This window comes from Gossypium hirsutum, chromosome D07 (assembly GCF_007990345.1).
Source record: "Gossypium hirsutum isolate 1008001.06 chromosome D07, Gossypium_hirsutum_v2.1, whole genome shotgun sequence".
NCBI classification, from domain to species: domain Eukaryota; kingdom Viridiplantae; phylum Streptophyta; class Magnoliopsida; order Malvales; family Malvaceae; genus Gossypium; species Gossypium hirsutum.
Window position 1 is genome coordinate 40,260,240 of NC_053443.1, and position 23,570 is coordinate 40,283,809.

Here is a 23,570-nt window from a genome sequence, read left to right on the forward strand (position 1 = left end):
GATGTGAACCGGCTCGGTGATGTGAGTCAAGTCGTTGATGTTCCCGATCATAAAATAGAGAAGTATCGCTCGATTCTGAAATGTGGTTTGAAAGTTGGCTAAATATGGAGTAAGGTTTCAAAAATTGGTTCAAGAGAGTTAAGTTTGAAATGTATAGGTTTCGACAAACAAGAAAATAATAAGAATGGAACGATGTGGAGGAAATAGATCAAAATGGACTTAAGGTCAAGAAGGAATCAGTACTAAAATGGAGTACTAACCCGATTCTTATAAAAACACTTAAATGTGGTGGAAAGAACCTTGACCCACTAACTATAAGAGTTAGGATGCAAAGGTATCAAATGGTTGAACGCCACAGGCGAGATTTGAGTGATAAGTTCGAAGAAACAAGGAAGACGCCACTAGCAAGCTAGATAAGTCTACTTGAGTCTAAAACGAAATAAGAGAGTTGAAAAACTCACAAAATATATAAACATTAATCAAAGGTTCAAAATTCCTTTTACAATGAAAATAAACAACTATTTATAGCCAAAACAAGGGCTAGCCGAATAGTCAGCTAATTTCAGCTTTTAATGACCTGAAATTTCTAGAAAAATTCAAAAAAATTCCGGGAAACTTCTCCAGCAAAGAAAACATCTTTGGACAGCTTCTAGAGTGTCTAAATGCAGCTGGAATTAATTGGGATGCATGAGAACTGATTGGCTTTCTTGAGGACTTCTAAGGACAGCTTTTAGAAGCCTAGGAGGTGCCAAAATTAATTGAAAGACATTGGGAGCTAATTGGCCTTGTCTATGTTCAGCCAAGTGCTTAAATGAGCTCCTTTAATCCTGCCTTGAGGAGCTGAACGTGCAGCAGCATTTTAATGGGAGTTTTGGAGCACGAACGACCCAAATAATGTGAGTGGATGAACTCCAATAGCCTCTAAGTGTGAAAGGACGAAATTGATCAGCCACCAGCTGAATGGACTCCATTTGAACAGCCTTGTCCATTGAATTCTTTGAATAGCCACTTGGAGAAGCTCAACACAGTAGCTGGAGTTTTAATTAAGCTCATTGTCCATTGAGCTCCACGAATAGTCATATGGAAAAGAGGAAACATCAGCTCCATCAATGTTGTTTCATGCATGTACCTGCAGCAATTAAATTCAGCCAATTAATCAAGTTAAGAAAAATTAAATTTGACTGCAACTTAGACAATAAACCTGCTCATAAATTCGGCTGAATTCAGACATATTAAATCAACAATAAGACACATTAATTAGATGTAATGAGATAGACACATTTTTTATATGTAATAACTAAAACATATTATAACATGCATGGACACATTTAACATAAATAATTAATTTTGTCCAGATTTAAACAAATTAAACACTAACAATTATTGAGCTGAATTAACTAATTTAACTAACTCAAATAATTTATTCCAGCAAATAAAATTAATGAGCTGAAAAGAAATTAAACTGAGCTCAAACGAGCTAAATTAAGCTCATGTGAGTTGAATTAAAATTAGGTGAGCTGAACCAAGGACATGTCCGGGGCGGGGTCGTATCATCTTGGACAGCGCCTATGCATGTACTATGAATTAATGGTTGAATTTAATTGCTGCAGGTACATCGCATGGACGGAACCCTTAATTGAGCTGATTATTCAGCTAATTCCAGTAGCCTTTTCGTGGACATCAAGGGCCAAAGGAGCTGCTAATTGACTTCCCCAAGCTGACCGTTTAAGTCTCCAAGGCAGCCTTAAAAGTTTTCATAATGGTGCGCATTCCGTTCACATTACAAGGCTGTCTAGATTTTTTTTTTCACACACACAAGGCTGTTTGAATTCGTTTTCATACTTGGGTGACCATTACAATACCCAAGCTGCCAATTAAAGCTCCTAAATTATTCAGCTAAACAAGGAACTTCAATTAAATCCATTCAAGCACCTAGGCCGAATCTACCAAGACATTTCAGCTCACCATCCTTCCACTAATGCCCAGCTGAATGGACTCCATCTAGAAGCTGACTATTGAGCCTTCCAAGCTAAGAAACTTCCCAAGGACGTTCTAGGAAGCTTCATAGAATTTTCCAGCCTATTTAGCTTTAATTTTGCTGACCATTCAACATCTTTGCTTGTCCATTCGGCTAGCCAATGTCATGGCTATAAATGGTTGATTATTTTCATTGTAAAAGGACTTTTGACTTTTGATCATTTTGTGAATGAACTTTGTTCAAAGAGTGAGTTTTCTCCTCTCTAAATTTGTACGAGTTTTTATCTGACTTATCTAGTGTGCTAGTGGCGTCAATCGTTCACTTTCGAACTTATCACCTTATTTTGGTGTGGCGTTCAACACTTCTACAAATTCCGTAAACCCACCTTGAACTGAAGAGAAATCGGGGTGACACTCTTTAGTGTTGAATCGTTTCTGGTGTTTAAGCTCACTTATCCATCCCCACCGAATATCCTATATTTTATATTTATTAGTTTATCCTTAAATCGAGCCAAACAAATTAACCATATTCCACAATCTCCTTGTTGCCGAACATATCCATATCCTGTTTAACCTTTTGTGCACCTATATCCATCACTTTACTTCGTATTTTAGCTGATTACAAACAAACCATTCCTTTGGTACGATACTCTTCATCGACAATCGGGCAACTACGTGAAATGACTCGATCAACCCGGGCCGATTCACATTAAATTTAATAAGTATGTATGAGCAGTAGTTAGCAAATTACCGAGTTGCTGTGAATTTGTTCGTAGTAGTATAAACATATGTTTAATAATTCTAAGTTAAAGGAATGTAATTAATCCAACACAATTATTTCATCTTGATTAAACCTTATTTGAAATCGTGCATTAGAACCTTTTTATTTTTAATTTTTTTTACTTAGTTTTTAACCCTTAGTTTTTAATCATCTTTAAACCAAAATATTTTCCATCACCAAAGTGTTTTAACATTAATTTCATAAATATTCCTTTTTACAGTCCCTGTGGGTATGATAACTCGAGATTTACTTGTCACTTTATTACTTGTTGCAATTGTGTACACTTGCATATTTTTGTCATTCCAAGTTTTTCGTGCTGTTGCTGGGGACTGTTTTAAAAAAAAGCCATTATTTGTGAATCTATTTTTACATTTTGGTTTATTTATTTTCCTGTTTAAATCTTTACTTACTTAATCTTTTTGTGATTATTTTAGGTGTTTATGAGTATTGACCAGATTATCGACTTACTCCCTGTGGACTCTGAAATAGAACGAAACTTTTGACAGCGAAGAAGACAAGCGAAGTAGAGAAGGATCGAAGAGATAAACTTTGAAAATATGAATCAAGGAAATGGAGTAAACCTTGCTCAGAATCCTATCCTTATTGCTGAAGATAGGGATAGAGCTTTACGATAGTATGCCGTGCCAGTATTTAATGATCTTAATCCGGGTATTAGGAGACCCAAAATTGAGGCACAACAATTTGAACCGAAGCCAGTCATGTTCCAAATACTTCAGACTGTGGGCCAATTCAGTGGAATGCCTACTGAAGATCCTCATCTTCACTTAAGGCTATTTACGAAAGTGAACGATTCTTTCAAGTTAGTCGAAGTACCAGAAGATGAATTACGACTGAAGCTGTTACCATATTCGTTAAGGGACAGAGATCGTGCCTGGTTGAACTCATTGCCACTGAACTCTATTTCTACATGGTAAGAGTTAGCCAAGAGATTCCTCATGAAGTATTTCCCGCCGAGCAAGAATGCCAAGTTGAGGAATGAGATTACTGCCTTTCAACAAATGGATGACGGGTCCCTGTATGAGGCATGTGAAAGGTACAAAGAGTTATTACGAAAGTTCCCTCATCATGGAATCCCACATTGCATTCAACCTAAGACATTCTATAATAGTCTCAATGCTTACACGGGGATGGTAGTGGATGCCTCTGCTAATGGTGCTCTCCTTTCTAAGTCTTATAATGAGGCTTACGAAACTATTGAGAGGATTGCCAGCAACAATTATCAATGGCCAACCAATCGAGCAGCGTCAGGAAGACGAGTCGCTAGAATACATGAAGTGGACGCTCTTACTTCACTCGCATCTCAAGTATCTTCAATATCCTCAATGCTTAAGAATCTTACCACTAATGGGTCTAACAGTTTTGCAGCCCAACCACCTAACTAATTTGAGAATATAGCCTGTGTGTATTGTGGGGAAGGACATTTGTTTGAAGAATGTCCATCGAACCCCGAATCCGTATATTACATTGGTAATCAAAACCAAAACCGAGGGAGGCAAGGATTGCAATCCAACTTTTATAACTCATCGTGGCGAAATCACCCGAATTTTTCCTAGAGTAACCAAGGGGCTGGAACCAGTAACACTTACACCCAACCTAGACCAACTCAGCCGCCTAGTTCCCCCCAACAAGTTCAAGAACCAACCCAATCGAAACCATCCAATAGCTTAGAGAATCTATTGAAGGCATACATGGCGAAAAGCGAGGCCACCCTAAGGAATTTGGAGAATCAAGTGGGCCAGCTTGCTACTAAACTCAGGAATCGACCACAAGGTGCTCTACCTAGTGACACGGAGAATCTAAGAAATCTGGGGAAGGAACATTGTAAAGCGTTGACATTGAGGAGCAGAAAGACAGTAGAGCCCAACACTATCGAAGTTGAAAAGGAGCTAGCTGACACTCAAGATTCAGAAGAAGTTCAACCAAGTGTTGAAATTCCAGTTTCACCAGAACCAGAATCTGCAAGACCCGATAAAGTAACCTCAGAACCAGCTAATTTTGATCAACTAACAACGTCATTAAATGCAGAATTGCAGCCAAAGACGAATCAACTAGAATTAGTCCCACTAAAGAAACCACCACCACCCTACCCTCAAAGACTTTAGAAATAGAAGCAGGAGATTCAATTCAAGAAGTTCCTTAACGTACTTAAGCAACTTCACATCAACATCCTATTGGTTGAAGCACTTGAGCAAATGCTAAAGTTCGTCAAGTTCATGAAAGATATCTTGTCTAATAAACAAATACTTGGAGAATTTGAGACGGTAGATCTGACGAAGGAATGCAGTACATATCTTCAAGATCAACTACCCCCAAAATTGAAGGATCCTGGATGTTTTACCATACTGTGCAACATTGGAGCTACATATTGTGGTAATGCATTATGTGGCTTAAGTGCAAGTATCAACTTGATGCCTATATCAATATTTAGGAAGTTGGGGATAGGAAAAGTTATACCAACCACAGTTACGCTTCAACTAGCAGATCGATCCTTAGCACATGCAGAAGGAAAAATTGAGGACGTATTGGTACGTGTAAATAAGTTTATCTTTCCTGCTGACTTTGTAATTCTAGATTTTGAAGCAGAGAAAGAAGTACCAATCATCCTAGGAAGGTCGTTCCTAGCAACTAGAAGGACCCTTATTGGTGTGCAGAAGGGCGAGCTCACTATGCATGTTCAGGATGATCAGGTAACATTTAACGTCTATGCGATTTCCTGACTCAATGGATGATTGCTCTGCAGTGTCCAATTTATAGGATTTAATAGTGGAAAAGGAACTCAACTATGTTGAGGACCCATTGGAAAGAATTTTGACATCGGATCCTCCAAATGATGAAGAGGAGGATGAATACTTAGCTTTGCTAGAAGCTAATCAAAGGATATTTAATCTGCAATCCCGTTTTGTGTCTTTGGTGTTAGAAAAGAGGGACTATTATCAACCAAAAGTGTTAATCGAGAAGCCACCTAAATTAGAACTCAAGGTATTATCTTCTCATTTAAAATACGTTTATTTAGGTAATGCTTCTACTTTGCCTGTGATTGTTTCAGCAAAATTGACCACTAAGCAAGAAGAGAAACTTATCTTAGTTCTGAAACAATTCAAGAAGGCCATCGAATGGGCCATAGTTGATATTCGCGACATTAGTCCATCTGTATGCATACACAAGATTATCTTGAAAGATGGCAAAAAAGGACGATCGATGGACAATGGAGACTGAACCCCATCATGAAGGACGTAGTAAAAAAAGAGATCATCAAGTGGTTAGATACGGGTATCATCTATCCTATCTCAGACAGTTTATGGGTAAGCCGGCCCAGTGCGTGCCAAAAAAAATAGGTATCACGATCGCAGAGAACGAGAACAAAAAGTTGATACTGACTAGAACGGTTGCGGGATGGAGAATCTGCATCGATTACCGGATGCTAAACAAGGCGACTAGGAAAGATCACTTCCCTTTTTCATTCTTGGACCAGATTCTGGATAGACTCGCAGAACGAGATTACTATTGTTTTCTCGATGGATACTCAGGGTATAATCAGATTACAGTAGCACCAAAAGATCAACACAAAACGAGATTCACCTGCCTATACTATACGTTTGCATTTAGACACATGCCATTTGGTTTATGTAATCACCTGCTACATTTGAAGGATGTATGATGTCTATTTTTACTAACATGGTTGAGAAATACTTGGAAGTTTTTATGGACAATTTTACAATATTCAAAGATAATTACGATGATTGCTTAGCCAATCTAACTAAGGTACTAAGGTGATGCGAAGAAACGAATCTCATACTCAACTGGGAAAAGTGTCATTTTATGGTACGAGAAGGAGTTGTTCTAGGGCATCGGATAACGAAACATGAGATTGAGGTAGACAAAGCAAAGGTAGACGTTATTGAGAAACTCCCACCTCCAACATCTGTAAAGGGTGTTAGGAGCTTTTTGGGCCATGCCGATTTTTATCGAAGATTTATCAAGGACTTCTCTAAAGTTGCTAAACCCTTATGCAAATTATTGGAGAAGGACTCTATATTCAAGTTTGATGAGGAATGCTTAAAAGCCTTCAACGATTTGAAGAGTCGATTAGTCACGGCACCCATAATCGTCACACCAGATTGGGATTTGCCATTCGAATTGATATGTGACGCAAGTGACTTCGCAATTGGAGCTGTCTTGGGCCAGCAAAGGAACAAAGTTTTTAATCCCATCTACTACGCAAATTGAACCCTTATAGGAGCTCAATTGAATTATACGGTAACAGAAAAAGAGCTACTTGCTACTGTGTTTGCTTTCGGCAAGTTTGGATCTTATCTGGTAGGTACCAAACTGACTGTCTATACGGACCACTCGATAATTAGGTATTTACTTGCGAAGAAAGACGCTAAGCTGAGGCTGATCCAATGGGTACTTCTACTTCAAGAGTTCGATCTAGAAATTCAAGATCGAAAGGGAGTCGAAAATCAAGTAGCAGATCACTTGTCCATATTGAAGCCACAATAAGGGAATTCTCCTCTTATACCAATTCAGGAGACGTTTCCAGACGAACATATCCTGAAGGTAAATCATGTCGATAATACCCTTTGGTTTGCTGATATTGCTAACTATTTAACTTGTGGTTTGATGCCAATTAATAAGACATATCAACAAAGGAAAAAGTTTTTTCACGACGTGAAGTACTATTTCTAAGAAGAGCCATATGTGTTTAAAAAGTGTGCAAATCAAATGATTAGGAGATGTGTTGCAGAAGATGAAATACCAAAGATTTTATACCACTGTCACTCAACTCTAAGTAGGGGACACTTTGGAGGTACACGTACAGCGGCCAAAGTATTGCAAATCAGATTCTTTTGGCCAAAACTATTCAAGGATGCATATGCTTACGTGAAGAGCTGTGATCGATGTCAAAGGGTTGGAAATGTCACCAACAGAAATGAGATGCCTCGAACAAACATCATTGAGGTAGATTTGTTCGATGTATGGGGTATTGACTTTCTTGGTCTTTTTCCTCCGTCTTGCAGTCACAAGTACATACAAGTAGTAGTAGACTATTTGTATAAGTGGGTCGAGGCTGAGGCATATCCGACAAATGATGCTAAGGTTGTGATGAAGTTTTTGTAGAAGCATGTGTTTACAAGGTTGGGAACCCCAAGAGCTATCATCAGTGATGAAGGATCCCACTTTGTGAACAGGTGGTTAAAATGGTTATTTGACAAGCACGGAGTGAAACACAAGGTTGCAACAGCTTACCATCCGCAGACAAGTGGGCAAGCTGTAACACCCCGAACCCGAGGCCGTCGCCGGAGTCGAACACGAGGTGTTAACAGACTTCAAACCACTTAAAAAAAATTCCCAGACAAGCTGCCAGTCTGCGTACTAGTCGCTTAGAAAATCATATCTTGAGTTTTGAAACTCGAAATCCAGTTCCGTAAATTTTCCCTGAAACTACACTCATATGCCCATCTACATATTTTTTTTCTAGAATTTTTGGTCGGGCCAATTAGTACAGTTTATTAGTCAAAGTCTCCCATGTTACAGGGATCGACTACACTGACCTTTGTGCATTATGACTTGGATATCTCCCTGCACAGAGCTTCAATACTGATGCCGTTTGTTTCTATAGAAACTAGACTCAGAGAGGAATCTATAAATATATGGAATGACTCCTAATTATCTCTGGTTAATTTATAATGAATTTCCAAAGTTGGAACAGGGAATCCAGAAACTGTTCTGGCCCTGTCTCATGAGAACCTGAATATCTCTTAACATACTGTCCATATGATAGTTTCGTTACTTTCCTATGAAAATAGATTCATCAAGGTTCGTTTACATAATTTATTCCTTATTTAATTCAAATCCTACTATTTTTAGTGATTTTCCAAATCTACATCACTGCTGCTGCCAGCATCTGCCTTTAAGGTAGACTTTACCTATTTCATAGTTTCCATTATTCAACTAGCTCTTTTAGCATAAATAGCACAAATTATGATAGTGATTAACCATTCCATACCAAATGATTATAACATTATGCTCAAATATATATAAGCCATTTTCGCATGGCTATATACATTAACCAAAATATTCTTCCGCCACTAGTCTATTTTATACATGCCATAAGACAATCCGAAACGTAGCAGTACCAAACTGTGGATAGTGATAGTGTGACTAGTTGCTGACGATCCCCGAGCCTGTAGCTTCGCAATGAGATCTATAAAACAGAGGAAACAGAGTAAACGGAGTAAGCATTACAATGCTTAGTAAGTTTTAAGTAGTGTCAACAGATAACAATCAAATTATAACATAGTTGTTCATATTTTTATTTCACTCTTCCTTCGGGCATACCATCCCTTTACCGAATATGCACATCTCATCATATACAATAAGCAGATAAACTTTCACATAAAAGTGAGCTCATGTGACATAGATATATCGTATGATTTCACATCACCTCTCACACTGATCCGATGTCACATAATCATAGGAATGGTCTCATAGATTGCTCTCGTATGCATCACATAACTACCTTATGATTTAGTGCAAATCAAGCTCACATATAAACTTGGAGTACATACCTGTTTAACCTTTCGCATTGAATATATTTATAAGCAATTCTTATTACGAAGTCTTACCTGGACATAATCCCCACACGTAGTCATCGGGTCTTTAGAGCTCGGATATAGTACAAGCACGAAGCTTAAGGACACTAATCAGTGATAATATTCTCGCATAAAGCCTGCTGGGTTTTAACCCGGATATAGTACTGACACAAATGCCCTTCGGGACTTATCACATTTATACACTTTCACATCCATCACGTTGGCCACTCGGCCCTGTCACTTATATATACACTTCCACATTCATCACATCGGCCATTAGGCCTTATCACATATATACACTTTCACATTCATCACATCGGCCATTAGGCCCTATCACATATATACACTTTCACATTCATCACATCGGCCATTAGGCCCTATCACATATATACACTTTCACATTCATCACATCGGCCATTAGGCCCTATCACATATATACACTTTCACATTCATCACATCGGCCATTAGGCCTTATCATCATTTCATATTCGAATACTCATAAACTTACAATATCACGATTTAGAATTCAAGTATGGGTTTAATCAGTAGCTTATGAGCAACTAAAACAAGTTTATCAAGGTTCACAACATAATCTCAAATTCAGCACAAGCTGTTTTTCCTGAGCAATAGTCACTAAATTATTTATAACTGGAGCTACAAAACTCCAAATAACTTTCCGTTAATTTTTCCTGAATATAGACTCGTATATCTTCCATCCATAAAATTTCCAGAATTTTATGTTTGGCCAATCAATACCAGATTTTTCTTAAAGTTTCTCCTATTTCACTGTTTGACTAATCTGACCACTCTTCACTACGAATCAAATTTCTCATTTTACAGAATTCAAAATGTGTTGTATTTGATTTCATTTGAAACTAGACTCATTAAGGAGTCTAAGCATATAAATTTTATCTTATAACCATTTTTGTACAATTTATAATGATTTTCTAAAAACAGAACAGAGGATTACAGTGTCATTCTGCGCTGTCTCACACAACTTTAAGTATCTCATTATCGGAAATTCCTTTGCTTACACGGTTTCTTTTATAAGAAACTAGACTCATTAAGCTTTAATTTCATGTCTCTTTCAGCCTCTAATTCAAATCCATAAATTTATGGTGATTTTCTAAAGTCACGTTACTGCTGCTGTCCTAAGCAGACTATTTCAAATTACCCTTGAATTCCCAAGCTCAAACACTTAAGAACTTACCATTTGAGCTTAGAACATATCATAGCCACATCATATCTTATTAAATCAACTCATCATGTCCCTTTATAATTGAATTTACTCAACGTTTAATCACTTAAAACTTACCTCGGAAGTTGCCGAACGATTACGACGGCTCTTCGATCACTTTTTTCCTTTCCCTTATCCAACTTGATCCTCTAGGCTCTTGAGCTAAATCAAACAATTTACTTCCCAAATTAAACATAGTCATACGACATCCATATACATTTTATACTAGCCGAAATGTACCATCAAGATATACTTTACTCAAATAATTTACCTTGGCCGATCATGTATAATGTTTTGTAGCTTAATAAATTTAACATACATTATGTATTCATAATATTTGTGCAGCCAATTATGCATGGTCATACACACACAATCAAAAATAAATACCAAATTTTCATATCCTTTATGCCCTAAGCCGAATACACTTGTCATGTTCACCTACATTTTTCAAGTACAACATTCTCATATTCGGCACTAGTATCAAGCATAATAGCCAATTCTTCCCACCATTTCCAAAACCAATTCATCAATGCAATCATACCATTACAAATCAACTTAAAATAACCATATCTAATAATCAAATACCTATAGCACTGCACATCTCTCACATAGCAAATACAACTAAATTCATTATTAATATATATATATATATCTAAACACTTAACTACAAGATTTAATCACCATTATCAAATCATAAAACAGCTTATGACCATCATCTATATTTACTTCCCATAAACCGAAATAACCATTTAATCAAGCCAAATCTCAAGACCATTCCATCACACAAATTATACCATAAATCATACTTACAATTTAAGTTAATGCATGACCGAAAATCACCATTATTAACATCGTTATCAAACTAAAACCAAAACACATCTATCATCCTTATACCAAACTTACCAAAACAAACTACTATGAGTTTCAAGCTTATTGACCGAATCTCAAACCTCAAAATTCTAAGTTTAATCTATGGGATAAGTAGAGTTTGAACTAATCATCTCAAACATGCATAGATTTTCAAGAATCATTCAATACATACCTCATTCTAGCCATCTTCTAAGCCAAAAATCAAAGCAACCAACTTTCTTCTCTCTCCCTTTAGGCTACGGCAATGGAGGAAAGGATGAACAACTTTGGTTTCTCCTCCCACTAATTATTATCTAACATCTTTCTTTTTCTTTCTTTTTTTTAGTACTTATTTCCTATTATAAAACCATGTAGTCATTATAATATTAATACAAAATGCATATGCTTTGTATCCCATACCCTCATGGCCGGCCACTTCCTCTAAAGTGGGGAATTTGACATGCAAACCCATCATTTCACAACATGCATTATTAGGCCACTTTACATTTGCCTAGCACATTTCCAAATTTTCTCACATAAGTCCTATTTAATAAAATTCACTTACAATTAACAAAATTCAAACATGCAATTTTCACACATGCATATATACATATAATAAGCATCAAATATGACAGCTAATTATTTTTATGACTTGGATTAGCGGTCCCGAAACCACTTCCCGACTAGGGTCAATTTTGGGCTGTCACACAAGCTGAACTGGAAAATATGGAGATCAAAGGCATACTTGAGAAGGTAGTCTACCCAAACTGACGAGATTGGTCCACAAGATTAGATGATGCTTTATGGGCTTACAGAACAGCATACAAGACACCGTTAGGGATGTCACCCTATAGGTTGGTCTTTAGGAAAGCCTGCCATCTACCATTGGAGTTAGAGCACAAAGCTTACTGGGCTCTTCAACATCTTAATTTGGATCCTAAGCTCGCAAAAGAGAAATGGATGTTCCAACTCAATGAGTTAGAAATGTTCCGAATGTTCTCATATGAAAATGCCAATTTACTTAAAGAAAGACTCAAGAAATGGCATGACAACCACATTCGAGTTCGAGAATTTGAAGTAGATCAGCAAGTCTTGTTGTTCAATTCCAGATTGAAGTTCTTTCCAGGTAAGCTAAAATCATGTTGGTCCGGTCCATTTATGATTCACCAAGTCTATCCATACGGAGTTGTTGAACTCCAAGGTAAGGGAGGTAATTTCTGAGTTAATGCTCAGCGCCTGAAACATTATTGGTGAGATAAAATTGAACGGGATAAAATCGCGTTCATTTTATCGGATACTTAATTTTTTGTTTTTCTTTTTGAATAAATGATTTAGGGTATATTTTCGGGTAAAGTAAGTTTAAATAAATTATGTCTAGGAGATTGGAACTTAAGCGGGACCGTTTGTGACCCCTCCAAATTTTCTTGGGAATTTATTTTGACATAATTTTCCATGAAATTATCCCCTAAATGGAAAAATAAATTTTTAGTTTCAAATAAAAGGGTAAATTTTGATCCAAGTTTTAATTTGCAACTCAATTTTAAATTTTCATTAAGTCTATGGACTTAATTGAATTATTTTTAAAATTTAGTCGCTCTTTTTGTAAATAATAAAGAAACTAGGTGCCTTTCTTTGTGAATATTTTCAAGAAGCATCTAGAATAAATATCTTTAATATTATTAATAATTTGATAAACTTTAATATATAATTATATTATTTATAATTTATATATTAATTTTTATCAACTTAGCTTAGAATTAGGATTAATTAGGAATTTTTTATTTCTGCACAATAAAATAAGAGATGGGAATCAAAAGTAAATAAGAACAAGTAGTAAAGTCTAAAGTGTGGAAATATACCATACATGTCTAGGATTGGATCTAGGAAGAGCTTGGTACTTAAGCAGTCAAATTGACCCACCTCCTCTTTTTTGGAATCCTACTTGGTGTATAGTATCTATTCACTTTAAACAATGAGGACATTATTCATTTTAAGTTTGGGGGACCAAAAATTGAAATTATTTCCACTCAGAATAATTTTTTTTTCTTTTAATTATGAATATGATATATTTTTGTTCAATAAATTTGAAATTTGTTAAGTACTCTAAATTTAAGTATGAATAAAGTTTGATTATTTCATTAAATTGTTATGTTAGCTTAATAATAACATGAAATGTATTTCTAATAAAGCATGCAAATCATACCATAAAATTTTAGTTTTTTAGGAAAGTTAGGCATGCATGAAAGTTTAAGTCTTTAGAATTGACTAGGTAGTTTCTTGAGGCGAAATCCTAGGAAGCATGGAACGTTGAAAATGATTTAGGAAACTGTTGTTTGGACCGTTTGAGCCTTTCAAGCCAACCATGATGAAATTTTTATCCTTTGAAACCCAACTTTGAGACTTTATGGCCTAATTTTATTTGAACCCTTACAAAGTTAGCCATCACTTTTCTTAATTATGTTAAAAATGTCTCAAACACTAGACTCAGTACTATTCAGAGTATTCTTTGAAAATAAGTTTGGGGGAGTTGCAAAGAAGTATGAAATGCTCTAAAAATTGTAGTACATGCAGTAAAATACTTGAAAAAAAAACATATGTACTTGAAGTAAATTGCACTAAAGAACATGTGAAAAGGAAAGAAAAGTTGATGCATTGAAGGTAATTATTTTGAAAGGTCTGATACAAGCTGAGTCTAGGGTTTTTTAAACCTAAAATTATTTATCTTTTACCTACCCTTAAGCCCAGCCACGTTACAACCTTGTTAAAGACCTATTGATTCAAAGTTCCAATGTTACCTACATTAGAGGAGAGAAATTGCTCTGTTCAACATATGAAGACATCAATTAAGCTTAATGATTGCAGTTTAATTTTGAATAAGGGATTAAAATCAAATTGGTAGGGTTTAACATGTCTTTATTACGAAACATTTAGTCTAATTTTGCTATTGTAGTAATTGTTGAGATTAATTTGAACGATATATATACTTGAGTAGCATAATTATCAAATTTCTTGTTTTTAAGCATAACTATATTGATTTCATGATTTTGGGAAAAATGTTGTTCTGAAAGATTTTTTCAAAAAGTGTTTCCAAGAAAATTCTTTCCAAATTTGTGCATTACTTTAGACGAGCAATGAATTAAGTTTGGGGGTGTGGAAACATGAAAATTTATGTGTTTTTACATGCCCTTTTAACTTAAAATTATTCTATTTCGGTTAAATTCTTGTTGAAAAATAATTAAATATTATAAAACAATTAAATTATGTTAAAAATATGAACATGATGAATTTTAATTAATTTTATAGTTAATTTTGATTAATTTTGACTATTTTCGACAGATTCGCACAAAGGGCGAAAATTGGCTCAGCAAACAATGCTCGAAGAATAAAACTGAGAAGCAATTTGAAGCATCGAGGAAAATTTATTTCCAGCCTAAGATGGTCCAAAAATGTGTGTTAATTCATAATATAATTAGTTTTAATTTAGTCCCAATTTAATTTGGGCTAATTAAATTATTATTAATTAATTATGAAAAAAGGGTCCAGTTGAACCGCATTGGTTGAACCGAATCTAGTGAACTAAACCAGCCACCAATTGGGCTGCTCAAAATCGTCCATATGCTGACCCAAATCAGCATTTTAGCTGACTAAATAAGCTTGCAAAGAAGCCCTTGAAGAACTTTCAACCTTGCATTCAAACCTCTCTAAAAAATGTGGCTTTATGGATTTGCCTTAGGCTATTTTTAGCAAAGTTGAATCTCTCAACTTTGCCATGTGTGTGGCCAGCCAAGGGGGATCTCTTTGGCTGATGGAATTTACTATTTTTAGCAGCCACAATCAGCTATAGAAGCCACCCCTTGCTGATCATTCAACTCATCCCTCACACTCTCATTCTCTCTTCTCCTCTCTCACTTTCTCTCAACTTTTCCTTCCCATTTTCCCTTTTGTTCAAGTGCCAATTTCTTCTATTGGGAAAGGGGTCCTCATCAGCCATTTTTGAGTAGCCACATTGATAGCTGAGGACAACAGAGAATGAAGAATGGAGAAATCAGTCAAGCCATGGAGAAACACTGGATTTGCTTCTTGTTCCCTATCTCTTTAAATTTCTTTGTTGTTTTGACAAACATGTTTATAAATATTTATGCTATTGAAATGATTATTTTAATCAATCTATCTTGAATTTAATCCGTGTTGGGTTGATTATATTTTGCCTGCTTGAATTATTAAAATTGTGTTTGTGCTGTTATAGGCCTCGGTAAAATGCTTGATTAAGTAAAATCATACCTAAGTTATTCTTGTAATATTAATTGTTAGATAACTAATGAATTAATTATTAAATCGTATTGAAATTATAATTAATCGACACAATACTTAATCAGTGCATGTTTATTCTTTTAAGGTAGCTGGAGTTAATTTAGCATTGTATTTGGCGATACATATGCCTTGCATAACTTGCAAGATTATTGTGATTAAATTGTTTCAAGGTAGAAATACTGTGTTACCTCACTTGATCTTTTATATGCTTGTGAAGATTGATTAATCACTTGGATTGACATTGAAAAATGTTCAAGAGATTGATTAATTTAATAAGTATGTATGAGCAGTAGTTAGCAAATTACCGAGTTGCTATGAATTTGTTCGTAGCAGTATAAACAGAAGTTTAATAATTCTAAGTTAAAGGAATGTAATTAATCCAACACAATTATTTCATCTTGATTAAACCTTATTTGAAATTGTGCATTAGAACCTTTTTATTTTTAATGTTTTTTACTTAGTTTTTAACCTTTAGTTTTTAATCATCTTTAAACCAAAATATTTTCCATCACCAAAGTGTTTTAACATTAATTTCATAAATACTCCTTTTTATAGTCCCTGTGGGTACGATAACTCGACATTTACTCGTCATTTTATTACTTGTTGCGATTGTGTACACTTGCAAATTTTTGTCGTTCAGGATGTCATCGATCTATCTTGGCCTTCTAAGTCGTCATCTGAGGAAGAGAGGTCATAATTTTGAGTGATTGGTGGAAACACTTGGAATTCCGGTAGTGGGGATGGGCTCAGTTGGCCTAATGTGGCTAGAATAGAACTGTTCCAGGCTCTAGTATAAGTAAACATATTCTGGTATTTCTCCATACCTTCTACTGTATCGACAAGCTTGATCTGCCTGTTGTTGATGAAATTTACCATTTTTTTGACATCCTTCAGGTTGTGCCATAATGATATATTTGCATTTAGGTTTGTTCCTCTACTGTCGGCTTTGGCTTTGACCTTTCTTGTCTTGTTGGTTTCCGCCTTCTTTAGTATCAATGTGTCATTGTCATGAGTCATTCTCTCTATAAAGGCTTCATTAATTGAGAACTTATTTTCTAGGACTTCTTCACCAGTATTGGGCATGATTCCGCTTTGCTGGCACAATTAACATCACCGGTGAAGGGAAAACGAAGATCCCAGTCGGCCTTGCGGTGCAGTCAGCAATTTCTTGGTGAAGTATTGCGCCTACATTAATTTTTTTGCCCTTGATGATAAAATATATCAGACACATTCTGTCTAGGGTGACTGTGGTGCTGTTAGTAGAGGGTTTTAGCTTGTAGTTGAAAAAATGAAACCAAATTTTCCCTTGCAGCATCAGGAAGTGATGGTGCATCATATAATTCTTTTGATGGGAACTCGTCCACACTACTCCCTTGACACACAAGTCTCTCACCAGCAGGTCTTGTTTTTCATCTGTGATATCATCAATGAACTCGGAGTGTTCGTTGACATCGACCTTGGAGTTCTACAGCTCGTTGATATTTTCAGCGTCCCATGGTATTAAACCTTCTCGAATGGAAACTTTAACTTATAATCGTAGAGATTAGGATAAAACTCAGGTACTAGTGAAGGCGAGTAGCTTTCAGGATGGGTGCAAAAAGTTTCCCATTTTAACTTCGAGATGGTATTGTAGACTTGTTTACCCAAGTCTTGTTGTGGCGAAAGGGAAATGCACTGTTCGAGACAGAAGTTTCGCTTTAACATGTTTTCGTGAAATCGTTACTTTGCCTCTTTATTCAAAAAGATTACTAGCTCCTTTGTCTGCACTGGCCTGAAAGACTCTGATTCACAGACGGTGGTAGCAGAAGATGCATGTTCTCCAGCAGATTTGGTAGCTTTCTTGACCGAGCCTCTTGTTTTGGCCATCTTTTGTTGAGGGAGAACGGTTTGGAGTTAAAAAGATGTGATCTTGAGAAAAGAAAAGAAATAAAAATGGTTTCTTGAATATGTTACAGTCGGTACAGTGGGAGATGATTTATAGTGAGTGAGGATTTATAGTGACTGAAAGAGGAAGATGGAGAGGCATGTTGTTTTGTGGAGAGGTATAAGGCTGGCGGGAAGAGTTGTGTCCAATAGAAATTATGCCCCCTCAGAAGGATCAAACGACTGGGTGATTTTGATCCAACGGTGGATTCTGAATTTCCCTAAATTCTTATGAGATATAAATGGTAATACAAACTTATGGAATGCGCCGACAGCAAAATTTTAATGCGTCGACAAAGGTACCTAATTTATTCTGCAAAAAGGAAGGAAAACAAACTTTAACAAAACATAAATAAAATAAACTAAAATCATGGAGTACTAATTAAAAATAAAACTTTTCGACCAATTTAATGGTCTCTGCCTGCTTTTGATCACTGTTGCCAAAATATTGTTTCATCCTCTGTCTATTTACTTTTAACTGTCCATCACGTAAATCTCAAATTGTGACTACACCATGAGAAAATACGTCGACAACTTTAAAAGGTCTAGAAAACATGAACGCAATTTACCTGGGTGGAATTTGAGTCGAGAATTGAATAATAAAACCTGTTGACCCACGATAAATTGTCACTGCAAAATAATCTTGTCTTGCCATTGTTTGGTCTTTTCCTTGTAAATTGCAGCATTTTCGTAAGCATTTCTCCTAATCTTCTCTAGTTTATGATATCCAACAGTCTTTTCTTTCTAGCCACTTGATAGTCCATGCTAACTTCCTTGATTGCCCACATTGCTTTGTGTTCTAGTTCGACTGGTAATTGACATGCTTTCCCAAAAATCAATTGATATGACAACATCACTCATGGAATTTTGTATGCTGTCCACAATGCCCATAAAACGTCATCCAATCGGAAAGACTAATCTTTCCTCGAAAGGTTTACAACATTCTCAAGAATGTCCTTAATTTTTAGATTCAATACTTCGGCTTGTCCATTGTTTTGCGAATGATAAGTAGTAGCCATTCTATGATTAACTCCATCTCTTTTCAGTGCAATTGCCGCTTGGTTGCAATGAAAGTGTGTACCCTGATCACTAATCAATGCCTTTGGTGTGCCAAAGCGGGTGAGTATATGCTTGTGAAAAAAATTTAGCACTGTCTTTACAACATCCTTTGGGACTACAATAGCTTCCACCCACTTTGGGACGTAGTCAACAATAGTAATCTACAAGCATACACTGTCGATGCAAGTATAGTAGACAAATATGAGTCTGTCGGATATAGATCCCACAGGGATGGTAGTCTTTTGTCTATTAATGTCAGTGCAACAACTAGATGGAAACGAGATAAATTGTAAGAATAGTTGTCGATGCAATAACTTGAAAACAATAAAATAAAATATGATAATGATAAACTAGGATCCCCAACATGAATCTTTAAGAGAATACTAAGAAAATGATAGGTGATTTTTGAAGCAATAAAGTTCAATGTATATCTTACCAAGTGTCACTCCTCTATTTAATCTGAGGCTTAAACATGCATACTAATCTTACCTTCTGATGATGGCAATACGGAACTATTAAGAACAACCGGACTAAATTACTTTAATCCTCACTCAACTTCCGTTGTAAAGCCTGTTGGCTCAAACTGTCATTGCACTTTCCAATGTAAGTGACTGCAATAACACTTCCGTGTTAAAAAACATTCAAACCCCATGATTAAACAATAAAAGCAAGATTGAATAAGATAACATTTAATCAAGAATTCATGTGTACTTCCATACGAATAGAAAACAGAGAATCATTAGCATTCATAAAGAAATAAGAAAGAATCGAGTGGAGAATCTATTCCTAGACAACTCAATTAAATTTCTCTATTCTCTCTTGTCTTGCATTTAGGTATTCTAGTCAGAAGCTGCATTTGGTTTTCACGTTGGCTCACCCGTGAGGGGCTTCAGCTGCCATGGCCGCAAGCTTCAAGGTAGGATGATTAAGATGATGATTCAGAAAAAAGAGCTAGCTTTTCTTCTCACACCCACCTTTTATGTCCTCATCCAACAGTACAACTGTCCTTTCCTCAAAATTATTCTGTCGCTGTACGTATAGGTTGGTTATACTAAACTGGACAGCTCACGCAATTTTAGTTCTTATCCAGACATCTGTCAGGTGCAGTGATAATTCTAGACGTAATCTGAAAGTCATTCATGCAGCGTCATTAATGCAAAAAGATAATAAATTTATGGGTAAAATATGCTAGGATTCACTGAGTTATAAAATGCAATTTACTAAACTAAAAATGCTAAAATGTATGATAAGGATAACTAAATGGGAACAATTTAACCAATAAGTAAGGGGGAAAACCTATGTTCTTTTTAGTGCTATCAATGGCGTATTAACTCAACACTGGTCACTAGGTTGCAACATGGAGCATTGGACGTTGCAACATAGGGAGCAGAATAAAAGAATTTGAATACTACCTTCAATGTTGTGACATACCCCTGAAGACACCCTAAAGAAGAGCATACTTCCCTCGATATCGCGACACAGGACCTGGTGTGTCAAACATCACCTCTGTAGGAGAAATAATTATGATTTAAGGGTGTTTTGGTCCACAAATCAAATGTTAAGCACGAGGACGATAGTTAACCTAGGGTTAAGGACGGCAACCACTTTAAAGTCTATAACTAGGCCAATTTAGCAAATGTTATGGACATAATTCATATTGTGTAATTTTTCCTTTAGATATAGTGTTTAGGTTTTCTTTTTTCTTAGGTTTTAAATTTTATTTTCATTCTTGTTATTTACTTTTGGTGGAGAAATCAGATTTGAGAAATACTATCAACTTTTGTAAGGATTCTACACTTAAATCTTAATACAAATCAGACTTCTTCTAAACTCTATTCTCTTGAATTGTTCTTTATGTTCATTCTTTCTATCAAGGTTATACATTTATTAGATCCATGAGGCAGTAATCCTCCTGTGGGGGATTAGTGAGTGGAGGTATGAATATTTAACTATTTTGTACAAATGATGCGATCTCGGTCTCGGTGATGAGTCGAGTCGTTGATGTGCCCGATCGTTAAAATGGAGAAGTATCGCTCGATCTTGAAATATGATGGAAATTAGGCTATGTTTAGATAATGGTAACAAGGATAGGCTCAAAATAGTGAATATTGAGGAACTATAGGTTCGGCTAATCAAGAAGATAAGTAAAGGAAATGGTTGGTGAAAGATAGAAGTGAATGGGCTTAAAGATCAAGAATGAACCAACACTAAAGTTGAGTGTCGACCCGAAACTTATAAGACCTTAAGGTATAATTAGGGTGAACGCCACACTCAGGGTTGAGTGATAAGTTCAAAGGAACAAGGTAGACGCCACTAGCTATGCTAGATAAGTCAGCTTGAGTCTAAAATGAAATAAGAGAGTTGAAAACTCACAAAATGTTATAAACATTAAACAAAGGTTCAAAAGTCTAACCCCAAAATGTTTACAAGAAGGCTATTTATAAACACAAAGATGACTACTCAAATTCAGCATCTATGTGTTCACACAATAATAAAAATGTTCACACTTCAAGCATTAAATCTATGTTCATGGATAGTGTAAGTTCATGCATGGTTGAATAATCATGTTTCTTCCCAAAACCTGTTCATGCATGCTTAACCAATAAGAAAGCTTCCTTGTTCCATGAATGCGCATCTTCAATTCATATCCAACCCCCTTGGACGAATGCTAGGTGCATGGGACATGCATCTCTCTTAATTGAAGCTTTAATGATGGGTCGTCGGTTCATGAATGGCAGCATTTACCTTGTAAATTCGTTCCCCCCTTTGTGCATGTACATTAGTCATTCAATATGCTGAATTTATGTGCCAATTCCCCCTTGGACGTTCTTGAAGGTGAAGGTGTTATGCATATCCTTTAATTGAATCTTAATGGCGTCTTGAGCACATAAATGGGAAATTGCCATTTAACTGATTCAGCCCCTACTTCCGATGCATGTATGTGCTGGTATATAGGCTGAATTAATGAGCTAATTATTCATGAACTTGAAGCATGTATCTTAGAGATTCAAGGCATGACATTAAAACCCGTACACTTCCCTTTGGAGTGCATGAATGGACAGATTCGTTCCTCTTGTTTAATTCATGTATGAGAAGAATTGAACAACCACAATCTTCATCTTTAAGGAATGTACATGACATGAATTTGAGCTTCCATGTGATCGGTCACAATGCACCTTCATTGAAGTATCTTCATTGCCGTCCATGCATGTACTTACCAATTCATTGAACCTGATGAGCATGAATCTTAATTAAATGCACCCCAAATTCGGCTCACCTACAAGAAAACATGAACCAAAATTAATTGCCATAAAATTCAGATGAACATAGCTAAAAACATAACTTGGACAATTTAAATACACATAATTAAAACTAGACAAATTTAATAAAATCTTAAACAAGACGTACTAAATTTAGCAGCAACAAGACACATTAAACCTGCACTTTAATAAGACATATTAAAAACATCCATTAACATAGAACATATTTAACACACATAATTAAATTGTTCAGATTTAAACAAATTAAATACTAATAACTATTTAAGCTGAACCAACAAATTTAACTAACACATTTTAAATGTTTATTCCAGCATAATTAAATACAAACTAAAGTAAGCTAAAAACGAGGTTGTGAGCTAGGAACGAGCTCATTGAGCTAAAATTAAGCTGAATTGATCTCGATTGAGCTGGATCGAGCTTCATTTTACACTTGGGCCCCCCGAGTTTAGGCCATTCTTGATGACGTCGAGTTGAATCGTAACATGATGCAACCAGGTTCGTATCAACAGATTTCTTAATGGATCAAATGTTGAGGAATGGAAAAACCTAAACCCTAGGTCTGAAAACCCTAGGAAGTCATAAAGGTAGGAATTAACACAAAATTAGTATGTCCTATCCGTGAATATCTTAACCTTGAATCAGTCTGGATTATGAGGTCAAAAGATAAGTAGTTCTTATCGACTTAGTATTTCACTGAAAGAATTGGAAGATCCTACTAGGGTACTGACTAGTTGATTGAACAAGAAAACCTAAGACGACAGTTGATTATGATTACCAAATTCATCTAATAAACACATGCCCAGATTTGATACATATTTGATTATTTGATTTCTCGTGTTTCATTTATTTACTTTCTTTTGTTTCCATTCTTATTACTTTTAGTATAGTTTATCAAAACCTTTCTTTTAATTCTTCATACTATAATCCAATTAAAGTATTACTTAGATCTATTTATGTTTAGGTTAAAATTAATTTAGTGCTCGCCTCCCTTGGGTACGATCAACGGAGTACTTATCTAGCTACTTCTTTATAACCATATTACAACCTGACTACTGTTGTTTACATCTTTTGTGCAGGATTTCTACTCTAGATGTTGGTACATCCGGAGGTGGTCACATGACTGACCATGCTTAAAAGATTTTTGAGGGATGTGGATGCTATTTTTGGCAAACTCCCAAGCTCTCCCTCAAGTATAAATAGGCACTTCCATTCACCTTTCATATCATCCCTCACATTCCTCAACACTAAACATTTTCTCATCTTTCTCTCCTCTCTTCCATTCCTAAAGGTTTCCATTTTTTCATTTCTTTTAGCTAGCATTTCCTTGAGAAAAGCTCTCTTGGTCAGCCACCTTGAGGAGCAATTTGAAAAGGAGCAACCACAGGAATTGGAGGAAGCCACAACGATCAGTTTTTGGGAAATCACCAAATTCATCAAGAGTTTCTTCTTCCTTTATCTTTAAATTGTTCTTAATTATTCAAACATGGTTGCAAATTGTTTAAATGTTTTTCCACTAATGATGATGACTTAATTTG

General features: G+C 35.7%; 1 non-coding gene across 1 annotated transcript; it reads right to left on the reverse strand.

Annotated features, from left to right (window-relative positions):
- Positions 1 to 3,744: 3,744 nt before the first annotated feature.
- On the reverse strand, positions 3,745 to 3,851 carry LOC121219643 (small nucleolar RNA R71). Its single transcript, XR_005916533.1, has one exon. It is a non-coding gene; the product is annotated as a small nucleolar RNA R71 (small nucleolar RNA).
- Positions 3,852 to 23,570: the final 19,719 nt, after the last annotated feature.